This window comes from Cryptomeria japonica, unplaced genomic scaffold (assembly GCF_030272615.1).
Source record: "Cryptomeria japonica unplaced genomic scaffold, Sugi_1.0 HiC_scaffold_220, whole genome shotgun sequence".
Classification (NCBI taxonomy): domain Eukaryota; kingdom Viridiplantae; phylum Streptophyta; class Pinopsida; order Cupressales; family Cupressaceae; genus Cryptomeria; species Cryptomeria japonica.
In genome coordinates, this window is record NW_026729042.1 from 212,501 (window position 1) to 218,988 (window position 6,488).

The 6,488-nt window shown below is 63.1% G+C and overlaps 1 non-coding gene across 1 annotated transcript; it reads right to left on the reverse strand.

The window, feature by feature from the left end:
• Window positions 1-2,656: 2,656 nt before the first annotated feature.
• LOC131868792 (5S ribosomal RNA) lies at window positions 2,657-2,775 on the reverse strand. Its single transcript, XR_009367224.1, has one exon. It is a non-coding gene; the product is annotated as a 5S ribosomal RNA (ribosomal RNA).
• Between the last annotated feature and the right edge of the window lie 3,713 nt (window positions 2,776-6,488).

Sequence of the window (6,488 nt, forward strand, 5' to 3'; positions counted from 1 at the left end):
TTCTGGAAATTAGTGAAGGCAGCGCATCAAAGGTGCGCACCTCGCTGCCCACCTTGGTGTGCTCTGAGGTGCGCACCCGGGAGCGCTACGAAGTGTGCTCCAAGGTGCGGCGTGCACGTTGTCGGAGCCCGGTTTGCCCCGGGTGCGCACCTCGCCTGCACCTTGGCCGGGGTGGGCACCTTGGCTGGGTTTGCCCAGGGTGCGCTCCGAAGCGGGGTTACTGGAGCGCCCCCTCTTTTTTTGTCAGAGCGTTTGGTGGGGTTTCTCGCATTGGCTCTTCCCAGGCCCGGTTGTTGGGTGCGCTCCCACCCTGGCGCGCGCGAAGTTGGAAGTTGGGTTAATTGCCCGGGCGCGCACCTTCGCCAGGGTGGGCACCTTGGTGCGCACACCTTGGCTGGGCTGCGCACCAGGGCGGGCTCAAGATGGCACCAGCATTCCCTTTTTCTCACTATCTTTCAAAACGGAAATTTTAAAATCTCGTTTTTTTTTTGCCTTTTATGGAAATTAGTGAAGGCATCGCATCAAAGGTGCGCACCTCGCTGCCCACCTTGGTGTGCTCCGAGGTGCCCACCACGGTGCGCAACGCCGGTGCGAACCCGGGAGCGCCCCGATGTGTGCTCCAAGGTGCGGCGTGCACGAAGTCGGACCCCGGTTTGCCCCGGGTGCGCACCTCGCGTGCACCTTGGTGCGCACACCTTGGCTGGGTTGCGCGGCCTGGTGGGCACCATGGTGCGCACCAAGGAGCGCTCCGAAGTGTGCTCCAAGGTGCGGCGTGCACGAAGTCGGAGCCCGGTTTGCCCCGGGTACGCACCTCGCGTGCACCTTCGCCGGGGTGGGCACCTCGGCTGGGTTGCGCGCCCTGGTGCGCACCAAGGAGCGCTCCGAAGTGTGCTCCAAGGTGCGGCGTGCACGAAGTCGGAGCCCGGTTTGCCCCGGGTGCGCACCTTCGCCGCGGTGCGCACCATGGCGTGCACGAAGTCGGAGCCCGGTTTGCCCCGGGTGCGCACCTCGCGTGCACCTTCGGCGGGGTTGCGCGCCCTGGTGGGCACCATGGTGCGCACCAAGGAGCGCTCCGAAGTGTGCTCCAAGGTGCGGCGTGCACGAAGTCGGAGCCCGGTTTGCCCCGGGTGCGCACCTCGCGTGCACCTTCGGCGGGGTTGCGCGCCCTGGTGGGCACCATGGTGCGCACCAAGGAGCGCTCCGAAGTGTGCTCCAAGGTGCGGCGTGCACGAAGTCGGAGCCCGGTTTGCCCCGGGTGCGCACCTCGCGTGCACCTTCGCCGCGGTGGGCACCATGGCGTGCACGAAGTCGGAGCCCGGTTTGCCCCGGGTGCGCACCTCGCGTGCACCTTCGCCGGGGTGGGCACCTCGGCTGGGTTGCGCGCCCTGGTGCGCACCAAGGAGCGCTCCGAAGTGTGCTCCAAGGTGCGGCGTGCACGAAGTCGGAGCCCGGTTTGCCCCGGGTGCGCACCTCGCGTGCACCTTCGCCAGGGTGGGCACCTCGGTGTGCTCCGAGGTGCGAACCCGAGAGCGCTCCGAGGTGCCCACGAAGTCGAAAGTCGGGTTAATTGCATTGTTTTCCCCGGGTGCGCTCCGAGGTGCGCAACATCGGCGCGCACCAAGGAGGGCTCCGAAGTGTGCTCCAAGGTGCGCACGATGGCGTGCACCTCTGGTGCGCACGATTCGGAGCTCGGTTTGACCGGGGTGCGCACACCTTGGCTGGGTTGCGCACCTTTTGTGCGCTCCAAGGTGCGCACGAAGTCGGAGCTCGGTTTGCCCCGGGTGCGCACCTTCGCCAGGGTGCGCACCTTGATGCGCACGCCTTGGCTGGGCTGCGCACCTTGGTGGGCGCCATGGTGCGCACCTTTCGTGCGCTCCAAGGTGCGCACGAAGTCGGAGCTCGGTTTGCCCCGGGTGCGCACCTTGGTGGGCGCCATGGTGCACTCCGAGGTGCCCAAGATTGGTGCGCACCAAGGAGCGCTCCGAAGTGCGCTCCAAGGTGCGCGCGAAGTCGAAAGTTGGGTTAATTGTCCGGTTTGCCTCGGGTGCGCACCTTGCGTGCACCTTCGCCAGGGTGGGCGCCTTGGTGCGCACACCTTGGCTGGGCTGCGCACACCTTGGCACCCGCGTTTCCTTCATTTTAAATTTTTTTTTTTTACAATCTCTCAAGTGGGAAATTCTATAATCTCAACTTTTTTTGCCTTTTCAGGAAACTTTTGAATGGAGCGCATCATTGGTGCGCTCCGAAGTGTGCTCCAAAGCTCTCTCCAGCTGCGTGCACCTGCCCCGGCCGCGCACCCGGCCCCGCCCAGCTTCGCTCACCTGTCCCGGGCGTCTGGTGCGGAACCTTAGAGTAAGAAACATCACCGTGCACCTTGGCCAACGTGCGCGACTCGACCGAGCGCGCACTGGCCGAGGTGCACACCGATTTCACCTGGGTGCGCGCGCAGCACCTCGGGCGCACCGGGGTGCGCGCACAACGCCCGGGTTGCACCGTGGCCTGTGTGCTCGGGGCGCCTCGGGTGCGCGCTCGGTGTCGCCCCCGCGCGCGCGGTAGTGCGGGCAGCGCACCCCGGCCCGGCCCGGCCCCGACGAGAACGCAAACGGGCAAAAGGTTTATTCAAATAGCATTGCGACGCCCGGCGAAAAACTAAAAAAGGGTGCAACACCGGGACTTCCCGGGAGGTCACCCATCCCAGTACTACTCCGGCCCAAGCGCGCTTAACTGCGGAGTTCTGATGGGATCCGGTGCACTAACGCTGGTATGATCGCACCCGTTATGAGCTTGTCGCAGTGTGTACTTAGCAAACCGCGACCCACGTGCGAATCCACCCCGGCCACCCACCCCCGTCGAGGTGCACACCCTCCCTCGCGAAGTGCGCCCCGTTCGCCAAGTGTGAGCCCTGCCCGGGTGCGCGCACCTTGCTAGGGTGTCGGGTGTGCACCCGGCCCGGCCTACGTGCGTGCACCTGGAGGGGGCGTCGTGTGCGTGCAGTGTCCCGTCTGCAACGCGGTGCCCACACACCACCTCGGGCGCAACGACCTGCGCTCACATGTGGGCCGAGTGCACCTTGGTGCATGTTCGGGGCGCCTCGGGTGCACGCTCGATCTTGCCCCGGTGCACCAAGGCGCTCGGTTTGCCCCGGGTGCGCACTTGGTGCAAGGTGGGCACCCAAAATAGGGATCAAGCACCAAAACACAAGTTTCGGGATGCAAAATGGGACCCAAGGACCACAAATGCGTTCCAAGACCCATGATGGGTCCACGAGAACAAAAATGTGTTCCGAGACTTAATAAACAAATATTGGGTTTTAGGAGAAGAAACATGCTCTGATGCCCAAAACGAGAATCGACCCCGAAAAGGCCACAGGCCAAAAGTGGGATGCGAGACAAAAAAAAATGGGACCCGAGGACCAAAATTGGGTTCCCAGGTCGAAGACAGGGCAACCGGACAAGAAACGACCTCTAAGGCTCGAAATGAGTCCCGGCGACTAAAACTTGACAAGAAGCACCCATCAGGCACCCAACTCGACACCCATGGGATGCCGACCCACCCGGGCTTCCACCTAGCACACCTTGGCACCCACCCACCCTCGCACCCAACCTCGCACCCAACTTAGCACCTTTGAACCCACATTGGCACTCACCCTGACCCTGGCACCTTGGAACCCACATTGGCACTCACCTTGACCCTGGCACCCACCTTTGCACTCACCTTGGGACCCACCCTGGCTCCCACCTCGGCACCCACCCAGACACCCACCTTGGTTCCTTGGCACCCACCTTGGATCCTTGGCACCCACCCCGACACCCACCTTGGCACGCAACTTGGCTACTTGCCACCCATCTTGGCTCCTTGACGCCCACCCCGACAACCACCCCGTGACCTACCCTGGCTAGGGTTGGTGCACACCCACCCTGGTGCCCACCTTGGCACCCACCCTATGACCCACCTTGGCACGCACCTTAGTACCCACCCCGTTACCCACCCTAGGACCCACCCCGTGACCCACCTTGGCCAGGGTGGGTGCCTTGGTGCGCACAACTTGCCTGGGCTGCACACCAGGGCGGGCTCAAGATGGCACCCGCGTTCCGTTTTTTTCACTATCTTTCAAAACGGAAATTTTAAAATCTCATTTTTTTCTTTTTTTTGCCTTTTCTGGAAATTAGTGAAGGCAGCGCATCAAAGGTGCGCAATGCTGGTGCGAACCCGGGAGCGCTCCGATGTGTGCTCCAAGGTGCGGCGTGCACGAAGTCCGAGCCCGGTTTGCCCCGGGTGCGCACCTCGCGTGCACCTTCGCCGGGGTGAGCACCTTGGCTGGGTTGCGCGCCCTGGTGCGTACCAAGGAGCGCTCTGAAGTGTGCTCCAAGGTGCGGCGTGCACGAAGTCGGAGCCCGGTTTGCCCCGGGTGTGCACCTCGGGTGCGCACCTCGCGTGCACCTTCGCTGCGGTGGGCACCTTGGCTGGGTTGCGCGCCTTGGTGGGCACCATGCAGTGCACGAAGTCGGAGCCCGGTTTGCCCCGGGCGCGCACCTCCGCCAGGGTGGGCACCTTGGTGCGCACAACTTGCCTGGGCTGCGCACCAGGAAGGGCTCAAGATGGCACCCGCGTTCCGTTTTTTTCACTATCTTTCAGAACGGAAATTTTAAAATATCGTTTTTTTTTGCCTTTTCTGGAAATTAGTGAAGGCAGCGCATCAAAGGTGCGCAACGCTGGTGCGAACCTGGGAGCGCTCCGATGTGTGCTCCAAGGTGCGGCGTGCACAAAGTCGGAGCCCGGTTTGCCCCGGGTGCGCCCTGGTGGGCACCATGGTGCGCACCAAGGAGCGCTCCGAAGTGTGCTCCAAGGTGCGGCCTGCACGAAGTCGGAGCCCGGTTTGCCCCGGGTGTGCACCTCGGGTGGGCACCTTGGTGCGCATGCCTTGCCTGGGCTGCGCACCAGGGCGGGCTCAAGATGGCACCCGCGTTCCTTTTTTTTCACTATCTTTCAAAACGGAAATTTTAAAATCTCATTTTTTTTTGCCTTTTTCTGGAAATTAGTGAAGGCAGCGCATCAAAGGTGCGCACCTCGCTGCCCACCACGGTGCGCAACGCCGGTGGGCACCCGGGAGTGCTTCGAAGTGTGCTCCAAGGTGTTGCGTGCACGTTGTCGGAGCCCGGTTTGCCCCGGGTGCGCACCTCGCGTGCACCTTCGTCGGGGTGGGCACCTTGGCTTGGTTTGCCCCGGCTGCGCTCCGAAGCGGGGTTATTGGAGCGCCGCCTCTTTTTTTGTCGGAGCGTTTGGTGGGGTTTCTCGCATTGGCTCTTCCGAGGCCCGGTTGCCACCCTGGCGCGCACGAAGTCGGAAGTAGGGTTAATTGCCCGGGTGCGCACCTTTGCCAGGGTGGCACCTTACCTGGGCTGCGCACCAGGGCGGGCTCAAGATGGCACGCGCGTTCCGTTTTTTTCACTATCTTTCAAAACGGAAATTTTAAAATCTCCTTTTTTTTTTGCCTTTTCTGGAAATTAGTGAAGGCAGCGCATCAAAGGTGCGCACCTCGCTGCCCACCTTGGTGTGCTCTGAGGTGCGCACCCGGGAGCGCTACGAAGTGTGCTCCAAGGTGCGGCGTGCACGTTGTCGGAGCCCGGTTTGCCCCGGGTGCGCACCTCGCCTGCACCTTGGCCGGGGTGGGCACCTTGGCTGGGTTTGCCCAGGGTGCGCTCCGAAGCGGGGTTACTGGAGCGCCCCCTCTTTTTTTGTCAGAGAGTTTGGTGGGGTTTCTCGCATTGGCTCTTCCCAGGCCCGGTTGTTGGGTGCGCTCCCACCCTGGCGCGCGCGAAGTTGGAAGTTGGGTTAATTGCCCGGGCGCGCACCTTCGCCAGGGTGGGCACCTTGGTGCGCAAACCTTGGCTGGGCTGCGCACCAGGGCGGGCTCAAGATGGCACCAGCATTCCCTTTTTCTCACTATCTTTCAAAACGGAAATTTTAAAATCTCATTTTTTTTTTGCCTTTTATGGAAATTAGTGAAGGCATCGCATCAAAGGTGCGCACCTCGCTGCCCACCTTGGTGTGCTCCGAGGTGCCCACCACGGTGCGCAACGCCGGTGCGAACCCGGGAGCGCCCCGATGTGTGCTCCAAGGTGCGGCGTGCACGAAGTCGGACCCCGGTTTGCCCCGGGTGCGCACCTCGCGTGCACCTTGGTGCGCACACCTTGGCTGGGTTGCGCGGCCTGGTGGGCACCATGGTGCGCACCAAGGAGCGCTCCGAAGTGTGCTCCAAGGTGCGGCGTGCACGAAGTCGGAGCCCGGTTTGCCCCGGGTGCGCACCTTCGCCGCGGTGGGCACCATGGCGTGCACGAAGTCGGAGCCCGGTTTGCCCCGGGTGCGCACCTCGCGTGCACCTTCGCCGGGGTGGGCACCTCGGCTGGGTTGCGCGCCCTGGTGCGCACCAAGGAGCGCTCTGAAGTGTGCTCCAAGGTGCGGCGTGCACGAAGTCGGAGCCCGGTTTG